At 37.3% G+C, this 18,055-nt stretch overlaps 1 protein-coding gene across 8 annotated transcripts in view; it reads left to right on the top strand.

Moving 5' to 3' along the window:
• CCSER1 (coiled-coil serine rich protein 1) overlaps nucleotides 1-18,055 on the top strand; it is a 633,522-nt gene that overhangs the window by 548,986 nt on the left and 66,481 nt on the right. The window lies entirely within an intron of this gene.

The raw sequence follows: 18,055 nt of genomic DNA, 5'->3' as shown, positions 1-18,055 counted from the left end.
AAATGAGTTGAAAATGTGTTGGGAAATGTGAAATTTTCCTTGGGAGCTTAATGGCTTATTTGCATAAACTACAAAATAATCAAACAAACCTGAGGCTGGCTTTTAAAATACTCACCAAGGAAATCATATACTCTGTTCTTTTGTAATTTAAACAAAAACTTAATTGACCTCACAGTGTGGGGGTGCAAAAAGTGTGTGATATAGTTAGGTGTTGAGATAGGCTGTTTAATAAGACATTCAGAAAGAAATCGCAAAAGTGTCCTTAATGACTGATGCACTGCAGCATGTCATTTTATACTTAAATTAATGATCCAATTTAAGAAAAATGCTAATATACTACTAGAAGTCATTTCAATTGTATTGCTAACTTAAAATTTTATTTAAACATATGTGAGTAATAAAATATTTTAATATTAAAATCTGGGGTTTGTGTTCTTGGGGACAGTTTGGAATTGCAGAGTTTGATGGCACACTAATCCTCTATGAATTCTGATCCAAATGAACCTGTGCTTGTCTGTGTTGTTGTTTAGATATTTCATGAAGTCAGATAATCTAAAGCTGAAAGCAAAGGTTTCATAACATAGTTCCAAAATCAATCCATTGAAAACAACTATCTACCTTTTTCCCTATCTTTAGTTAAAGTTACGTTCCTCATGCCCTGCTCTCACTTCTGGCTCTTTCTACTTGTTTCTTTCCTCTGTTAAATTAGCTGGAGGGAAGAGTCATAATTATGCACAGTTCAAACTTCGCTCTGCCCATTTGCTGTATTGTAAAAGGGATGGGGATCATGTATGATTGCAGAAGAGCTCAGAAGCGTTTCTCACCCTCAGAGGAATAAATAATTTTGTAAATAATTATATATCTATGCTGTGTTTCTGAATGCTCTGAGTAAGAGGTGACACACTGAGCACACACACTAAATTTTCTACCCCTTCAGTACTGAGTTGCAGTGAATTGGGGTTTTTCCTTGTCTTGAGCTAACATTTATGTTTTCACAAAACTGCCATATCTCTTGATGCAATTTTCAGCTTCAATAGCAAGTAAGGTTTAGGAGTAAGAATAAATTTACAAATAATGTCCAGAAGCAAGAGACAAAGCTTTTTGTTGCAAAGATACCTGGGAAGGTGTCATCCACATTTTCAACAGTGCTAATGCCAAGATGTCCAATAAGAAAACTTTATTTTAAATATATGCACAAGTTAAGAACCTATTCAAAATTACTGTTTGATGGTAACCCAGTGAGGACCTAGGTGAATAATTCTGTAGCCATAAAAAGTTGTTTATGGGTCTGTAATTAAACAGTAATCAGTCAGTACTTGACATTTTGGCACTTCAGCCGGCTGCAATGCAAAAGTACTAACTTCAACTACAAATCCCTCATTAAACTTCCAGTAAAACAGAATTACTAAGTGCTATGACTGTCAACATGCATTTTATTTGAAATAGTAATCAGAGAAATTATTGTAGTTCATTCTATAAATATGCATATTTTTTCTATCCAGTTTTTTAAAGTTTTTAGCTGTGACAGATTAAGTAGGATGAGGTCATTGAGCATTTTCCTTCGAAACTGTGCACAGTTCTGTGCCAGTTTAAATCTTTAGCTTCAATTATAAAGAAAAATTAAGATGTGCTGTGGAGTGAAACTACAATGGTGAAAGATTAATTAGCTAATATTTGTGAAGCTCCGAAGATAAATCAGGCTATGCAGTGTGTGTGTTAAGTACTACTGTAACAGGGTTGCTAAATGCACAGTTGAGAGTTAGTTGGAGGGATGAATTTTTTCCCAATTCACTCCCTTGCTCTCAAATCTTCCATATTGTGCGGACTTTAGGCTCTCATGATAATCTCGCTGGCACTGGTGGATCGATACTACTCAATTAGTTCAACCCACACTTCTTTCACAGTCTATTAGTGCCTCTACATGTCTCATCACACTAAATCCTTTGGGGGGAGCTGAATGATGAATCATTCCTCATTTGCAGTTCCTCGTCTATGGAAGACAGCTTAGCAACTTGGTTGTTTTGGGGGAAGCAGTGACCAGTGGAGAAAAAGTTCCTTTTGTAAAGTGAATGATGCCTGGACCTAAATGTTCCTGCCCAAGCAGAACCCACACAGTGGACTTCTTTATAGAAGAGCTGTAACAGTGTGGGTAGACCTCTCAGTACACAAATCAGAAATGTCACAGTCATATCAAATGAAGTGGCAGTCCAGTATAAACTTACTCTTTGGCTCAAAAAATCTTGATAGGTAAGTTTTGTCTGAAAGGACTTAGTTGGGTTCAGGCATAGCCTGGTTTTAAGTGCCGTAAGGCCAGCATGAAGACACTGCTTTTATTCAGATATATGAGGTGTTGCCTCTTCTGCTACCATTGGATAATCTGTAAAAGCAAGGTTTGATTTAATAATAGCAACAGTGATAATAGTACTAATAGTAATCACTGAAAGTAGGATTTGGCCTCCCACCTAAGAAATAGTAGTCTGAGGCACCACTCAAAGGAGCTGTAAAAGGAACATGCAGTTCTCAGTATTAACCCAGTGATAGTTTCTTTTCTTAAAACCCCAAAACGTTGTATTTTCGGTATTTTAATGTAATTTGTCATTAAATTTGACATGTTGTTCACAACTTTTTAATGAGTCTTTCCCATAAATCCGAAGAATATGTTCTCTGAATTTTTCACTTAATTGCGTCTAAGTAGCAATCTATTTTGACAGTGATAACATCATTTTTTCATATAGTTTCACTAGTGTATCTTGTAGGCATTTACTGAACCATTCAACATTGTTCTGGTAGGCACATCTGTAGCCTTAACTTTGTCTTCAACCTTCTATATTTATTTATGTTTCAGTATTAGAGTCTCTTTCCTGTTTAGCAGAATCCTCTTTCCCATCTCTCACACACAGGTTGGGAAGGTCAGGTGCATTTCTGCTCTCTGCAGAAGTATGAAAAAATTGATTTTGCTTCCTGGTTTTGCTTAGCCCAGTGACAGTGTCCTGCTACCTGGTGAAACCAGAGGAACTGGAAAACAGCTGGGCAGTGGTGCCCTTGTGGAGAGCACCCTGCTTCTGATCCTGCCTTCCTAAAGACTTGTATGTGAAACCAGCAGAGCTTGGCTGCAGTTGTAGTTATTCACTACAGTTGTAGTGAATATTGAAAACTAGGACACTTGTGAATATTTTAGTTACTTTTCTGTATACGTCAGAAGGAAGTTCCAGGTTGCTGCATGATAAATAATAGAGACTGTGATTTATTTACTATTTATACACTCTGCGTTTGTCAGAAGTAAGAGCGCAAGTGAAAAGTCCTGTGTCACCAAAAAATTTTCCTTACCTCATCACAGTTAAGCTGTAGCTGCGGCATAGCTTTTTGCTCAAGAAGGGTTTGCAGAATTTTAGTCTAGTTCGCTTAACCTCTGTAGAGCTGTGCAGAGCTGTCACACTTAAAAATGAAGGAGAGAGGATATCAAGCTTCTTTTGTGAAACAGCTTGGAGAGTTGTGTTTTAGTTCTGCTGTAAGGCCTGGAAGTGCCTTCAAGTGCAGTGTGAATTATTATGCCCAGTATTAGTTATATTCTTTGATTTTTACAACTTTAAGAACTCTGGTTCTGATGTGCAGTAAAAAAGAAGGAATCATTTATCTGTTCTTTAATTATTAGTGAGATGGTTGGTGTAGTCTGATGTTCTGTAGTTGTTCAATCAGGGAAATTCTGGTTTTGTCTCTACATAAAGGGATTGGACTTCCTTTCTGCTGAAAGAAAGCCTCTCTCTTCCTAGAGCTGTGTCATTTCACTTAAACAAGCTCCTGAAACTCCTGCATTTTAAATATGCTCTATACCATCCATCTGTAAGTAGCCATAACAGGCAAATTTGGGTGTTATTACAGATTTTCTAATTTTGAAACACGTGTGTGTTGATTTACTGCACATTTATTCCTGTTCCTGGTACCCTGAAGAAAGTGTCTTTTTAAAACTCAGAAATACTAAAAAGTTTCCTGATTTTTTTCCCTAAATAAATTAAATAAGTTAATTCCAAATCAACAGTTCTGTAGATTCCAGTTGCATATTGGTAACGATAGTGTTTGCTATTTCCTTCTGGAATTTAATAATAATTTTACTGTTCATTAGTAAGGATGTTTCTTTTCCCTTTCTTGATATTCCCATGGATTTGCAACTACTTTGAGGGAGTAGTGCATGGCCACAATGCAAACCAGCAAGTTCTCTTATCTACTGGGTTAAATGTTTCATTTATATTTATAGATTGTGTTGCTATTGTTGAGAGAAGTAAATTTGTAGGAATGTGGTTGGAGTGTGCTTTTTTTAATCTGCAATTATTTGGATTTTTCAATTTCTGTATTTTGTAAAAAATTTTCTCATTAACAACTTTACTCATCACTGGGTACTTGGATTCTATAAGAATAAAACCTTAATATTTTTTTGCCTAGGTTTGTATTGTGCCACTCAGTCTTCAGGTTAGGCAATTTTCTCATAGGAAATAACAGCCACAACAGCAATCATGCATCATCTGGGTATCCTGGGACTGGATCTGAGTTTGTGACAGTGTTTGGTTATTTTTGCCTCATTAAAGTTGTTGCTCTAAAGATATTTTGCTGCTGCTGACTGGTCTGCAGTCTGTGATAAACCGGCAACTTACATTCACTGGAAGAAGATCTTTGTCACATCTTTGCAACACTTCTCAGGTTCACATTTGTTATTGTTGTCACAATTACTACATGTTGGTGTTTCTTCTGATTTAAATGAAGTTGTATCTTATATTGATCTAAAGCTACAGTGCATGTACTGCCATTCTGCAAAGTGACGACTTTGTGAAGTGTTTTTTAATGCAGTTGCTTGAACTACTCCTTTATTTCCCAATAGTTTAAAAGTGCATTTTGATGTACCACATCTGTTTGTGCAGCCCAGGGCCCACCACACAGCAGTGCTGGGGGCTGGAGGTGAGACAGGGTCACCTGAGAGGTTGCAAGGCTGGTGTGACATTCAGGGAGGGGTTTGATGCACACAGGGGCACCCACTGGGCGGAGATGGTGGCAGATGAGAGGGGGCTCACATGGAACCTCTCTGAGGAGCATGGCTGGCCTTGTCCTCACCCCTTACCATCAGCCCAGGAGAACATTGTTTTCTCCACATCAAATATTCTCTTTATTTCTAATGTAATTCACTTGCTGTTGAATTCCCACCTAATTCACACTTGCTGTATTCCCTTTGTCCCTAAGTGTGCATGACATTATACCATAAATGCTTCAGCCTCTGTTAAATCTTAATGAGAAGAAAACTGGCTTGAATTAACCAGGTCTGGCTGTATCAATATTTTAGCAATGTAATTTAAGACTATATGTAAAACGTGACTTGTAATTCAGAGGATTATCTACTGTTGTATAATGAGGGGAGGGAAAAAAGATAACATTTTAATGCCTTTTTAAGGCTTTTTGAAATTAAGTTCTCCCTTGGTTGTACTTGCAATCAAAAGGATTTTTATATTTTTATTTTATTTCTGTTTCATCTGCAAGCTTTATAGAAAAACCCTCCAGACCAGTGGAATTAAACTAGGATAAAATAGTGGGTTATTGCTGAAATTAAGGACCAAATTGTCATGCTTCCTCTAGAAGGAACTGAATGTCTATTATGGCTCCCTTGTTCCCTGAGATTTACATTTATTGGTGGAATTGCGTCTGTTTCTTTTCTTATTGATAAGTTGTTGTAGCTTAGCAAGAGTGATGTAATCACTTTAGTTTCATTCCTGGGAGGGTCATAGCTAAACTGTTTAGGGACATATTTTTTATCTCCCCTCAACCCTTAGCTCAGGGATTGTGACAAAAAACCCAAGCCCAGCAATCACAAACAAATCTGTATTTATGTGACAGTTGCTGCCATGTATAATCTGCCTTTTAAATAAATTGTGTATCACAGGTATAATACTCACCTGACAACAAGTGTGACATACTTGTAGCTACACCTGTAGCTTTTCTTTAATGTTTATTTGCCTAGAGATGGTTTGGAAAACATTTTCTCGCCCTAATGTAATCTCTAGTATGTTTTCCCTAGTGTTACTGAAAAATATTCGTAACAAAAATGCCAAAGAGCACTTCTGCACCCGACCTTTGTAATTTGATATCTACCAAGTCTAGGCTTGATTGCAGCCCTTACCAAAATCTGATGAACTGGCAAAGAGGGAAAACAAAGTCTCTCTATTTTCTTCTCAGAAAATGTGCACTGTCAAGAGCACACTAGTTGAGTTTACAAGCTACCCAGAACAAAAGTAATGAATTCAAATGTTGTAAAAAATTAATTCCTTTCTCCACTGTTTTCATCCAGTTATTCCCCAATATCAAGCAAGTTTTTAGAAGAGAGCTGTTCCACCCCTGTTAACTCCAAGTGGCTTCTGAAAGCAGATGTAAAGCACTGTGTCCCGTTAGTAGTGTACCATTTTTTCCAAGCCATGAACAAGGAAGCTGTTACTGCATGTGACAATTGTGACATCGTGTCACCTTTTTTTGGCTTTCACCTTCATGGCTGAGTTACAGTTCCTTTGACCATTTGAGTCTTTTTCAAAGCACAGTAGTCCTGGCAAAGCAGAAATTTTACTCTGAAAAAATGAAAGTCTCTTTTTCAAACTGGAAAAAGGCAGAAGTTGTGAGGTGTCTACAGCACTGGTTTTCCAGAGTTTGTAAGGTTCCCATTTGGCACTTGGCAGGGAACTGGGCCAAGTGTGTGAAAAGCTTTTTGAAAGGCCAGTTTCCTCACTGACCTTCACGGTGTATAAGTGATACAATGGTCTCCTGAAACCTGCTGACAAACTTTGCAGATTTTCACACTCAGGTTTCCATCTCCATGCAACCACAAGGGAAAAAAAAAATTACAAGTGTGATTTTCATCTGCAATCCTATTAAGAATGAGAGAGAGAGGCATCATTATTTTTGCATCCGGTTTAAAAAAAAAATTACTATTGCTTTTTGCTAATTTGCTAAAGTATTGCTAATACTTTTTGCAAAGTATTGTGATTTGCACCAGCTGTTTACAAAAGAGGGGTGTGATCTGAGCTCAGCAAGAAAGATCCAATCCTGTCTGTGAGCCTTTCCTCCAGAGTAAATAAAAAGAATTTATCTGAATAGATTTGTCAAAAGATCTGTGGAACTTTGTCTCTTTTTGTCTCTTTGGAAGTGCTTTGTTTTCATGCAGTAAGCATGAGTCAGTAAGCAGTCATACACATTGACATAAAAAGTATGAAATTCTGGCTTCTGGTCCCAGAGACTCAGTCATTCATTTCCCATCTTTATGTTCACAATATATTGTTTCTCCTGCCTGATTTCATTTTTAAATGCCAACTTAAAACATCACAGAGTTTGGCTGAATACATGAGATCTAGTAGCCAGAATCACTATTTTTCCAAACTGCTTCTGAGGGTTGGCAAAATCTCTTTTTGAGCCAGCTCCCTTATCTCACTTCATTAGTAAAGACCAATGTGTTTGTGCACTCTTCATCTTTCTTAACTGGTAGCATCTCAGACAAGCAAAATTACAAAAAATGTCATTTTTTAATGATTTCATTGTATCTACCCGAAGTGGGACCAAAAATATTCCACATTAGCATGCTGCAGTTGAAATGACTGTGCTAGGAGTTAATGTTGTTTCACGGTCTACCAAACTCTCTTGAGTTTCTGAACACCCACTTCTTGTTTATTGACCTGTTCCTTTTGTAGAACCATTGTTTCTAAAATTACCAAAAAAAAAAAAAATCTGTTCCATGAGTATTAACAGTATTACTTATTAATATCTTTTTATGAACTGAAAATCTGCTATGTTGCCAGTTAGTATATTAGGAAAATTTATAATACAATTGACCATCTGCTAGTTATATTCTATGATATTGGCTGGCTCTATCAATAGAGGTAAATACTGCCTTAAATTGAAAAGGCTGTTGTTCGTAGTATTATTAAATTTTTGTTGTTTGTGCTCTCTCTACAGCCTCACAGCTGCTTTTATAACTTCTATTAAGAAAATAAGATCAAATACTTGGTAGAAGTGCTCTTATTTTTATTAAGAGAATGTGAATCTATGAATCCTATACACTGACAACTCTACTTTAATATCTTGGCTCTCCAATAGTTTAATTAATAAACATACATTTGCTCATTTTGTTGGAGCAAGTTTATTGGGATAATGTAATAATGTTTTACTGGTCAATGAAACTCTCCAAATCTTCAGCTTGATTAATTTCTTACCATGAAAATGAAGTGTATTTCTTAACAAGGTTATTCCAACATGAATTTAATATAGCTGCTTTTTTTTTTTTTCCTATTAATACATCTCCATAGAATTTTCCTTCATTTTGTGTTTGAAGTACCTTTTTGGAATATTGCATTTAGAAACTTTTTTGTATTTTTAAAATGAGATGATCACATTTTCTATTTTCTGGTTTTTTTAATTGATTCCATTCTGTTCACAGGCACACTGAAATGTTACCCAGAATTTTAGCTCTGTAGTTGAATTACCTTTACACCAAAAGGTCTTTCCTGTAGGTAGCTTCTGAATGTTGATAAAAGAAGCCTTAGAATATTATTTAGAAATACTACATTTTGTCCTTTGGATGATACATCCTATTTCCCCAGGTTAGATTAACACCTTTAACACAAAGCTAAAACAAAAGTGAGCCTAAAATGCTTAATGAGTCTTGGTTTGTATGGGTTAACTATGAACACATATATTCTCTAGTCTAAATATATATGGAATTACATTAAATTGTAATTCATAATATTTTTATTCCTCTGTATGTCATTTTCTCTCTCTGATTTCCAATCCATTTGGTTTTTGGACATCTAAAGAAGCTAAAGAACTCCAATTGTTTTTTTTCAGAACCCTAAAGGGGAGTTTGCTTTTGTTACTCATTTCTGGGAGCACCTGTGCACTGTTGAGTTTAATTGGGCTACAGCTGGTGCCACTGATGTGTGGAGTGAGCAGGGCTTTGCAGCCCGACTGGAAATCTTGACATTGTGTGTCATTGTCTGGCTCCTAAGCTATTGCTGTGCTCAGGTAAGATAGAAGGTGTTCTGATTTTTAGGGAATTGCATCTCTGTGGGCTGGTGCAGTTGGTTTAGGCAGAGCAATGCTGTGAATTGTGAGTTCATTGCACACTAGGGCAGGACAAGTCTGCTGCACCACATTGGGTTGGGTTGCTGTTTGCAGAAGTTAGGTGGTCAGCTTACAGCTTTAAAGTGCTGAGGAGAGTTCTATTAAAAATAAAAAAGAGAGAGGAACTACACATTTTATGGCTTTAAAAGTGTGGTGGAAAGCAACCTATCCATCTCCTGTACCAAGGAGCTTCTAGAGGACTGGTACAATGCAAGAAAGGAAGAAATAAGATGGGAATAATGCACCAAAAATGCTGATCAGAAACAGGAGAAATTTGAAAACAAAGTCTTTGCTTAGTTTTTTATCTGTGTAATATATAAGGTTAGAAATGTTAATAAAAAAATCTAATATTGAACCTAAATTCTAAGAATTCCTCTGCTAAAGGGCTGAATAAAGGCATCAAGTAAGAAAATCAGGGTATCATTCCCTGTGTGTAAGAGATGACATAGTGTTTATTTTCTTACACACCTGATTTCCATAGGTTTGGTGGCTGATTTACACAGGCAGTAGCACATCACTGCATGAAGAAGTTGCAGACAGTGGCTTGACTAATAAATCAAGTTCACCAACTTTTGTGGTTGTGTTAAAATTGGTTCAAAGCACACAGTAGCCCCATGTGCTCCTTCACAGAGAGGAGATGGACGGGGTATGTGATAGAGCAATGGGTCTGGCTGCTGGCTCTGGCCTGCTGAAGAGCAAAAGCTTGGCTTGTACAGCTGAAATAATTTCAGCATAAAATTCCTGTGGTGGCCTTGAATTGCCACAGACAGACTTAGCCATTGGCACTTTTTGAGGACATGCTGCCAAAGGACCAGCTGCTTCCTGTAGGAGACCTGCCATCTGGAGCTTAGAGAGTGATCTCTTTGATAGACATCTCTGGCAGTGGATGGTTTGCCACATGCAATGTTTCCTCTTTTCCATTTTTTTCTTACCCCCTGAAGTTTTGGAGGATTTCATACAGTAAACTTTGTGGAGATATGTTAAAACATTTCTCTTCTCTCTGGGTTGACAGTGGGGAAACTTAACTGAATGACTGGTTGGGATTCAGCCTTAAATAACTACAGTTCATAGTTAGAAAGGGTGGCAGAGGACTGAGGGTCATGTCAGGGAGTAGCAGCCATAAAGTATGTGAGTGGATGGAGTTTCCTGCAGGGGGGTTTAAATGATTGTGTTCCTGACAGGAATCTATTAAGTAGCATTTTGTTTGGTATGTGATTAAAGATTTAAGAGAAAGAACTTGAAATATGATTAAATCCTCTGTTGAGCTGGAACTGCTGAAGAAAGCAATGAAGTAGGGAGTGATTTAGACAAGCTTGGCTTCAAGCTGGATAGATGGATTTCCAGTTTCACGTGGAGAAATATAGAATAACAGTAACACAGGATAAAGGACCTAAAAGGGAACATGCACTCACTACCCAGAAGTTAGTAAATATTGTACAGGAGTTCACTCTGGAGGCAGGACTAGGTGGAATTGCAAAATCCCTGTGATAGAGAGCAAAGAGTAGTGAGGCTGCATTCTCCTTGTGGGGTATAACTGCTGACTCAAATGTGTAAAGATAAAAGATATAAAAACAAATCTGATGCAGATTGTGGATCCACTTCTTCCTAGCAGAGCAGACCTGTGCTTGCTAAGTTTTGACTTTTGACCTTTCCCTACATTTTAGTTCCAGCTCAGTTTATAGTGGAAGTGCTCCTGAGGCAAAGCAGGGTCCACGTGGTGAGCACGAGGTGTGTGCTGTGCTGGTAGGTCATTCACAGCCTCCTGCAAAAGCAGAGTTGGTCCCTGGGAGTTTCTGTTCCAGTTCTCTTAGTTATTATAATAAACATTCTTAAGACAATACAATCCTGAACCATCTTCTTGAGCAGCAGGCAAATGTCTATGGAGAGCTGATCCTTTTCAAAGCAGCTCTGGGCTTACTAGTGAGGAATAAAACCAGGAGGGCAGCACATCCACCATTCCAGTGGATGCAATGGTAAATTAGCTGTTTGTGAATATTTTGCCCCTGATTTGCTTTATGACTTTGCTTTACAGTTTTGTACCTTTATCATCAAAGCAGAAGTTTTTCAGATAATGATGGTCCTTGCCATGGCTTACACAAGTCCTACAATAACAGGACCCTACTCTTTCTTGTGTTGTCTATGTACTACTCAGATTTACAGAATCATTCCACTGTTTGTTTTCACAGTGGTATCAAGGAGTTCACAAAACTTGTGCCAAAGGCGTAACGTTGAATTAAATGAAAAGCTTTGTTTTATTTTCATGTCATTTCATTTCATACATAGCTCTCATTCCTTGTAGTACAGCAAAATAATAACTTGTTGCTGCAGATAATTAAAAGTGGAAGTGCAATTTAATTATTCCACTTTCTGGAAGCACTGTTTTGTGCGGACATCAAGACAAGAGAGATAATTTCTTTTACATAAAGGTTATATTATTAGAAAATGAGAGGAGAATTCATCACAATCTAGTTTTACTCTTTGACAGCTTCAAACTCTAATTTTTGTTTTATGATGGTATGTGGGGCTGGCATATGTAAAGCACATGTGGATGTTTACAAATGATAACTCACTAAGGAAATTATTTTTGTCACATGAGGGAAGCTGTGCCATGCTGGAATACAGGTGATGGTTTTGGAAATGTTTTTATGAAGTGATGCAATAGTCTTACTGCCATGTCAAATGTCACCATTATTCTTCCTGCTGTGAATGCTGCAGCTATGAGAGATTACCAACACGTGTTTCCCACCCTCTGTGGAAGGATTAGTAAAGCCACAGCAGGAGCAGTGAATAGCAATGTGTGTCTGGACAGCTGTGCCAGCTCTGTACTCCCAGCTCTGAGCTGCATTCGCTGCGCCTGGGGCGCGCTTTTGTTTCTGCTGCAGGTGCATTGGTTGTTCTCAGCAGCAGCAAGCAGGGCCAGTGTACTCGAGCATCTTTGTGGTATCTGGATGTGTCCCACAGGGAAGAAGAGTCCCATGCCTTGCTGTCTTGCTTTTGTTAAGAGCAGCAGTTCCTAATGCATTCATATATGATGTTCTTGAAGAATCCCAAAGAAAAGCCAAGGTAGAAATGTGTGTGCTCTCTTCTGAAGGCTGGTGGAGCAAATTTGGGAACTATGAATGTCTGATTGCCCAGAGTCCTTAACCCTGCCCTGGCCATTAGTTCTTGGCTGCAGTCAGAGGTAGGATGCTGGGTTGCCAGAATTTTACCTATTTCCTTCTGTTTCGTAAGCAACAGACAGGAGACTTGGAAACTCTCTGTGATGAAGCAAATGACAATCAAAATGAAAAGAAAAAGGATAAGATTTTAAACTCACTGAGGTACAAAATTATAATAGAATAGATTTTACAAATTTATTTCCTTTTTTTCCCTGCAAGTGGTCCTTTAGAAGATATGCCAGTGATCTGTTAGAATTAGGCCTGTAGCAGATGAAATAAATAAAAAAAAACCCAAAGCATCAGAAGTATTAACACTAAAAGCTAGTTGAGGATGAGAAATGTTAATGTTACTGGATCTATCAAAAAAGCCAAATGGTAAAAGTGCAACAAAAATACTTTTGGCCAAATGTTATTTCAATCTGAAAACAATTTTGCATTTTTTTTTGTGTAATGTCAGCTTTCCGTTAGTATTGTTACAAAGTTTTGCAACCCCCTGACTTTATCAACTGAGTGTTTCAGATTTATCAATTAATTGAATAGCTCTCACCATGAAATAGATCTGGATAAAGATGTGAGCATACAGAAAAAATATATATTTTTTTAAACTTTAAATACCTGAAAAAATAAGAAAACAATTATTTTGATCAAAGATAATTTTTGACTGAAAGGATTTATTTGGGAATGTTATCGGAGAAGTGGAGTTAGGTATGAAAGCTGGAACCTAAAAGTAATATTTTGCTTGTGTTACAGTATCAGTTATATATTGTTCTATATGTAGTTTGTTAGGTGTTGTTGACACATTTTCATTTCTTATGCTAAGTTTAATCTAATAACAGCTGGGTTATGCCAACACTGTAATTGCTTGATAAGAAAGGCTTTTCCTTCTGTCAGTTTTCATCAGTTTTTCTTTTCCCTTGAAGCTGATACAGTAGGTACAGTATTCAAGATGTTATTCTAAGTAAAATTTAAAAGAAAAATTATGCCATGTACCTCCTATAAATAACTTGTCAGTCTTATTTCCCCTCCAAATTACTAATAAGGAAAAGATTCAGTGGTTGAATTCTGAAAGCACAGGTTTTGTAACATCCATTTTCTTTTATGTGTACACTTCACACCTACTGTTGCAAAACAGGCATTCTTGACTGTGTTATTTGTTGATGCTTAAAGGTTCAATGAATAATTCAGCCCCCTTACCCTTCTTGCTTTGTTGCATACCTATTGAGCTCCCAGAGCAGAGTTGTATCAATAAATTCTGGCTTACTTTACTGCTCCAATTTCATGCCTGGCATTCCCTAAGATACATACAAACAAAAATAAAAGAAAGAAAATATCTGAACAAATCATTTTATGAAATCTCATATGCATGCAATAAGCCCATCTCTCCTGAACTGAAATGGATTGTTAAAATGAGTTTGCAATCCCTGGATCAGGCAAACACTGTTGTGTTACAACTCTGTCCACCAGTGTGAGGGTGAGAGTTTAGAACTACAATCAAGTTGCAGAGCACCGTGGGTGCAGACTTTAAAGGCCATAAGCACATCAGTGTGTATGTGCATAAATAAAGGATATAATGTGGTGGGAAATGGAACCACTGAATCCTGCATTTAGGAAGCTTCATGTCTGCATGGGTGCACTTCAGGGTGGTTGCAGATGGGCAGATCATCTAACTTTGCCATTGTGACAAAATAGAAACAGACTCATCCCACCTTAGCTTTAATTGTCAACAGTTTTTTCAACTTGTTCATTCACTTATTCTTTATGTGCAAAAAAAAAGCTAATTATGTGCTGATGGATCAGCAGGGGAAACAGTGGTTTTTAACCTTCATTGTAGATGTATTCTTTGTATTGGAAAAGTGAGAACTTCTTCAATAGCCATAACATGAAAAATGATTAATTCCTTAGTGTAGTCAAGAATCAGAGCCTGTCTTAGAATAGAAGGCAGATGTTTCTCCTCACATGGCAGAAATGTTTGGGAACTTGAGTACCCTTGCAGTCAGTGGGATTTAGGGATCCCCACATTTACTTTTTCTAGAAAGGTGAATGATAGGTTTAACCACAGTAATTTGAAACAAATCCAAGTGGAGGGTTTTGTTGTCCTCAACAACTCGAAGGTGTTCATAATTATGCTACTTAACCTTGCCTTAATTATGTATTTATAAGGAGTTAATGCCTGCAATGATTAAATAAAAAATAAATGTACTTCTATGCTGGAAGAGATTATTTAAAATTATTTCTTGAGAGCTTCCTTCCTATGAATTTGTTTCAGTGGAGTAATCATCTGGACTCTTCTGAAAATGAAAATCTGTTGGCATTTAAATTAGAATTTCTGCTTTTGCTCAGTCACCAACTTGTTAGACAAATATCTTAGTTTGAATTGTTCAGGGGAAGAAGAGAATGTCCCTTTCAAAAGGGCTGATTATCTGAGAAAAATAAATTGTAAAAATAATTGAAGAGAAAATATGACACAAAGTACTCAAAGTATAATTGAAAGTCATATTTTTGTCTGTGATGAAGCAAAGGGATTTTATTCTCCTAAAGAAACAAAACCTCTGGCTGCAGATGAGCTGTCCATAATATCTGCAAATTTGTGAGAAGTTCTGTTTTTTCTGAGTAGCAGTAGAAGACCTTGACTGCTAAATTATTTGCTAGACCTCAAGGCATATTTAAATATAATTTTGTTTCTCCTCTTGCACAAGAAAAGAAATATTGTTGACAAAAGTTGCTTGGAAAAATCTTTCTGAAGAACATTTATAATTCAAACACTACAGTGCAGCTTCTCCCAATATGCCCCAAGGGACAAGTCTTTAGGAATTTGTTAAATGGAAAGACTCACGCAGGGTAAGATAATGTGAGAAATTCATTTATGTGTGTTTTTTTTCGTAAAGTTTAGATGTTCACAAAGTTTACTCATCTGGGAGTAAAGTGTATTTAATATTTCTGAAAATGATGAAATGCTTTGGTTTGACAGGTGTTATTTTCAGTGAGATCTTTATTTGATAGCAGTGTCTCTACTGGCTATTACAATGGATAATTGAATTGTTATTTAGATTAAAGAAAAACAACAGGGTTACATGAAAATATAAGTGGTTCTATGAGGTACACATAAACACTTTTAAAAAGTTTTAATTGTTGCTCAGATACTTCAGGCTAGAAATGAGAACAGCTGTACTCGCATCTTGTATCTTTTTCCCCAGACTCTTTGTATCATTGTCTAAATATTATCTATTATTAAACTTGCTTGCTGCTTGTCTTAGTAATGTACTCATTTGTACATGGCAATGCTGAGATATTAGTCCTCTAGAGTTCTCCAAAGGGGAAAAATATTCAAGATAATATTCCAAAAAATTTTAAAGTCTTCTCATTTTCTGGGTATACCTAGCGCATTTTAGTGAAAATTTAGTGAGTGATGACCATACATCACTCACATTACCTAATTATATTCTGCTGTTCATATCTCATCAAGCATGCAAGTTGTTGGGACAGCAGTTCCAAGTTATAGCAGATGGAAGTCACTATTTTTATAACTATAAATAGTTAATTTACTGCCATTCTTTATTCCTCCAGAGGTAGAGGAAAAAAAAAAGGAAGTCAGTTGATAGAGTAATAAAAAGACATTTGCAAGGATTTTACACTGGCTTTTGCTACTGGCTTTGTGTGATTGATCTTTTTAGATGTTTTGTTGTTTAATGACAGCAGTGGGAGCATAATGCAATGTCTGTTGTGGTTGTTTCAAATTATTATCTTCCAAATAGTACCATCTTTTTTGAGAATGACATTATCACAATGATCACCTGGCCTCTCACAGTTTGTGTCATGTTACTGCCCTCAGTGCCTGCCCTGCATGTGGGTTAGTGGGAAACACGTGCCTGCAATGAAAAATGAAAACACATGGATGTGGCAACAGTCAAAAGGGATTCACTGCAATGAGTGCATGAATTCCATTTGTCCTCATGCCTTTAACCTTCTCTGAGGTTTTTTCTCTCCAAAACTCGGTATACATGTCTTAGGTGTAACTTCTGGCAGAGTTTCACTCCTGCTGACTGCAAAACATGACTCCACTCCAAAGGTTCTTGGCTGTGATACCTCTGGACCTCAGCTGGGCCTCCCCCAGAATGCCAGGTCCAAGGGTTTTCCAGATGCCTCGCAGTCCCTTCTGGGGTGCCAGAACTGCTGCCTTAAACAGCTGGAACAGAGGCTAGACAGAGTTAAGGGGAATAAAAGGATATTTTTTGAAGGGCCTTCAAAGGCCACACCCTGGCAGTACCAGAGCCACGGCTTTGGCTCTGCCTGGATGGCTCCAAGATGAAAGCAAAAGAGGGCTTGATCACAAGATCTCACATTTTATAAGTTTTGGTCCATTAGCATATTGGAGCTAGTTGTTTAATTACAGCTCCAGCCCATGAAGTCCCATCCTTCTTGTTTTTCTCTCTTCAGTCCACGTTGTTTATACTCTTGGGCCTGAGATCCAGATTGGCTGTCCAGCTAGAGAAGGAATTTTTGTGTCTACCTACTCTATGAAGAGGGTTTACTATCCCCATATTTGAAAACCCGACCTTACTATCCCCTTATATGAAACCCAGGCCCACACACAAAAGCAGCACAAAATCAAAACAAAAAAGAAAAATAGAAAGATGAAATCCAAGGTATCATGGGTAGATCTGGCGTCCCTGGAGCAGTGAGCACACATACACAAATTTCCAAATGTATTGTTGCATCCTCTGCTATCTCAAGGTCACATGCAGGTGTAGTAGCCAAGAAGACTGCGGCATGATCACTGTTGAAAGCAAGAATTGCTTTTCATGTATTTTCAATTGTTTTTCATAGGCAAACAAACCTTGATTTTATTCTCTTCTTCCAAATGTAAAAATCTGAAGTAGTTTCTCAGCTATAGGAAGAAGGCATATTATTTTTTTAACACTTAGAAATAGAAGTATTGCAATTACTTTTCATTTCCATAGCTTTTCAGAATTTGTTGGTTCTCTTAGTTACAGGAAGGGATGTCTCTAGCCTGACCAAGTGGTCATTCAGATGTTCTGAATGTTTGCAAATAATTTCCATGCAAAGATAGTTGGAAAGATTGAGTTTAGACTCAAAGAGTTCAAGCTTTTTTCCTCATTGCCTGCTGTGGGATACAGGATATCTGATGGCTGCTCCTGCTGGTCCCATGATGTGGAGGATGTCACTCCACACCAGTCAGGTGTACAGATTTGATCCTTAGTGTGTGTATCAGTTTCCTGACAGTATCTGCCTGTAACAAGCTGGGATTTGCACACTCCCACAGATTTTTCTGTATCTTTCCTTCTAGAAGGACTTGTTTAATATAAGGCAAGGCACAAATAAATAGTCTAATGGCAGAGTCCTACTTGGCTCCTGTGCTCTGAGAAAAAGATTTCTCATTAATTTATCAGACTTACATTCTCCATCCCACTCACAAGCTGCCTGCTTGTTGCAATAAGTCATTGAAGAAATCCAAAATTTATTGCATCTGTTTTCCTGTGTTAACAGTGCAAGTCTAACAACAATCTCCTGAGTTAAAAAAATTCTGATAGGTACTCACAAATTTGCTGCATTTTCAGTGAAGTGCTGTCTCAGTTGATGCCTTTACTTAACTAAGTACAGTAAAGTCTGTGGACAACTGCTGCAGCAATAGAAAATTGCAATGAAGGAAACTTCTCATGATATGTTGAACTGTACATGTAAGAGACCCTCAGCATTTAAAACCAGAAAAGATTTTTTTGATTGTTTTCTCATAGCTACCA

Source organism: Zonotrichia leucophrys, chromosome 4 (assembly GCF_028769735.1).
Source record: "Zonotrichia leucophrys gambelii isolate GWCS_2022_RI chromosome 4, RI_Zleu_2.0, whole genome shotgun sequence".
Taxonomy (NCBI): Eukaryota; Metazoa; Chordata; class Aves; order Passeriformes; family Passerellidae; genus Zonotrichia; species Zonotrichia leucophrys.
This window is presented reverse-complemented; position numbering and strand designations above follow the sequence as displayed.